Source organism: Chenopodium album, chromosome 7 (assembly GCF_948465745.1).
Source record: "Chenopodium album chromosome 7, dcCheAlbu1.1, whole genome shotgun sequence".
Taxonomy (NCBI): domain Eukaryota; kingdom Viridiplantae; phylum Streptophyta; class Magnoliopsida; order Caryophyllales; family Amaranthaceae; genus Chenopodium; species Chenopodium album.
The window spans coordinates 42,927,258-42,930,352 of record NC_137840.1 but is presented as its reverse complement, the minus strand read 5'-3'; the positions used below and the strand labels follow the sequence as shown (position 1 = coordinate 42,930,352).

Sequence of the window (3,095 nt, the reverse complement as noted above, 5' to 3'; positions counted from 1 at the left end):
CCCTTTACTTGCCACTAACTAGTTTAGTGTAAGTTTAGGCATTATAAATTGTTAATTTGATTAGGGTCAGTAGAACTAACGACCTATTGAACCTTGATCATATTGCAATACAATTGTGGTAGCCGGAGTTTCTCAAGAGTATATAAGGCTCAAGTTGTTTCCCTTCTCTCTCATTGGAAGAGCTTTAGAGTGGTTGGATAAGGAGGTAAAACCAAGGTCCCTAAGGACATGGGATGAAGTTACCAAGGCTTTCTTATCTCTCTTTTTCTCACAAAAGAAAACGGCGGAATCTAGGGCTTTGATCCAATGTTTCAAGCAAGGGCCTAATGAGAGTCTCTATGAATCATGGAAGAGGTATAAGGAGTATCGAAGAGAATGTCCACATCATGGGATTCCTACCTACCAAATTATATAAATCTTCAATGGTGGGTTAAGTTCTCAAGGAAGAGTAAGCTTAGATACCGGAGCCGGAGGCCCGATAATGAACAAAATGGAAGACGAAGTGGTGGATGCAATAGATGAAGTGGTGAGACATTATATGAATTGGAAAGAGGTGGAGAAAGAGCCAACTAGCAACGGGTGCTCAATTGAACAACTCAATGCCATCAACGATTTGACCACTCTAATTTCGGATTTAGTGAAAGAGGTTGTATCCCTCAAGGCCAAGCTTGAGAGTTCTCCTTCGCAAGCTCCGATTCTTCCCTCCCAAATTAAGGGGAGAGGTACACCTTCTTACCCAAACACTTTTCCTTCTTCTTGTTGCATGATTAGAGAATGTTGGCCTTGTGATTTATGTGGAATGAATGATCATGATGCTTCTATGTGCCCCATTTTTCTTTGTGATGAATGTGATGGAATTGAAAATGAGCATGTGAATTATGTTGATAATCATAATTTTGAATCTAGATTTGAGGTTCAAAGAAATGTTGGAAATAGGAATTATCACAACCAAGCGAACTATGATAATTATAATCAAAGTGGTGGTTGTAGAAATCATTGAGTCCAAGAGATTCGTGGTGGCTATAACAATCATGGTTATAATGGTCAAAGTTAGTGCCGAGGGCATGGGGATTATAACCAAGGTTATGGTAACCATATTCAATATCATGGCCAAAATCAAGCTAGGGGTAATTAGAATAATCAAAGTAGGGGAAATTTTCAACCTAATGTTAAAAGAGGTACCCCACTTGGATCCATTCCAAATACTCAAGTCCCAAGTGATAATTTCTATGATAAACCATTTTCTTCTAGGAGTTTCTTGGAAGAGGTTTTTGAGAAATAAGCCAATTTGCTAGGATCCTACATGGCCGTGAATGATGAGAAGTTTAATGACATGTTGACTCAAAACAAGGAGTTAGGAAACCGACTTTCTCAATTGGCCAGTGATTTTAAGGGATTTAAGAATTCTTCTTCTTCTTTAACTTCATCGAGCTTAGATTCTAAGAACCCTATGGATGCAATTGTTACTAGGAGTAATAGGGTCCTTGACAGTGGAGTACCTAAGAAGAGTGATGCTAGAGAGAGTACTAGCAAGAGCCTAATTGAGATTGAGGGAGATGAGAGTCCCTTAATTGAGAAAATTGATGAGAAACAAGTAGAAAGAGTGAAAGAGAAAGAGAAAGAAATTTACAAGCCCAAGCTCCCTTATCCCAAAAAGTATAATAGGCACAAATTGGACAAGCAATTTGGGAAATTCATAGAGATGCTTAATCAACTTCATCTTACTCTTCCTTTCACCGATGTGGTTGAACAAATGCCAAACTATGCTAAGTTCCTTAAAGAAATTTTGAGTGGAAAGAGGACATGTGATATGGCGGAAACGGTTACCCTAACCGAGAATTATACTGCGATCATAATGAATAATATGCCACTTAAGTTGAAGGATCCTGAAAACTTCTCTATCCCTTGTGCTATTAATAAGATTCAAATTGATAATGCCTTATGTGACTTAGGAGCTAGTGTTAGCCTTATGCCATATTCGGTCTATCAAAGACTAGAGCTAGGGGAACTTTTACCTTCCAAGATTACATTGCAATTAGCCGATAGGTCGATCAAGATCCCAAAGGGTAAGGTAGAAGATGTTCCCTTGATGGTGGGGAAATTTGTCATTCCGGTAGATTTTGTAGTGTTGGATATGGATGGAAATGCTACTATCCCTATCATCTTAGGTAGACCATTCCTTTCTACATCGGGGGCTATGATTGACGTCAAGAGTGCTAATATATCTCTTAATATAGGAGAGGAGGTAGTTGAGTTTGATTTGAATGAAGGTATGAAATATCCCTCTTCTTCTTTTGAAAATTGCATGAGAGTTGAAGTTCTTGATAATATTGTGCAATCCATGCATGAGCACTTGCTCACATCTAATGATACTCTTGAGTGTGTTTTTTTGAACAAAGAAAAGATAGGTGCTCCTAGCAAGTAAGGAAGTGAAAATTTATGAAGATTTGCTTGATGGAAGCATTGAAGGAAGTGATGAACAAATTTGCATGGGGATCTTAAGTCAAGATGCTTTGCAAGTGGCCTCTACCAAAGAAGGTAAAGGTGTGCCTATGGTAGAGCTCAAACCTCTACCATCACACCTTAGGTATGAATTCTTAGGCCCAAATTCTACTTATCCCGTAATTGTTAGTACATCCTTGAGTGAGAGTCAAGATCAAGCGCTATGTGATGTTTTGAGAAAGCACCAAGATGCTTTGGGCTATACCATTGATGATCTCAAGGGTATAAGCCTCGCTTTGTGTACGCAACATATAACGCTTGAGGAAGGCACCCTTCCCTCTATTGAACGACAACGTAAGCTACATCCCCAAATGGGGGAGGTAGCGAAGAAAGAGATCACCAAGCTTTTGGATGCGGGAATCATATTTCCCATCTAGCTCTAGGTGGGTCTCTCCTGTTCATGTCGTTCCAAAGAAGGGGGGTATGGCCGTAGTCAAGAATGAGAAAGGTGAGCTCATTTCGACTAGGATGGTCACCGGTTGGCGTATGTGTGTAGACTATAAACGTCTAAACATATCCACCAAGAAGGATCACTTTCCCCTTCCATTCATTGATCAAATGCTTGAGAGACTAACAAGGCACAAGTTTTATTG

At 39.5% G+C, this 3,095-nt stretch overlaps 1 non-coding gene across 1 annotated transcript; it reads right to left on the bottom strand.

Annotated features, from left to right (window-relative positions):
- Nucleotides 1-287: 287 nt before the first annotated feature.
- LOC145641243 (small nucleolar RNA R71) lies at nucleotides 288-393 on the bottom strand. The gene has a single exon (XR_014115301.1). It is a non-coding gene; the product is annotated as a small nucleolar RNA R71 (small nucleolar RNA).
- Between the last annotated feature and the right edge of the window lie 2,702 nt (nucleotides 394-3,095).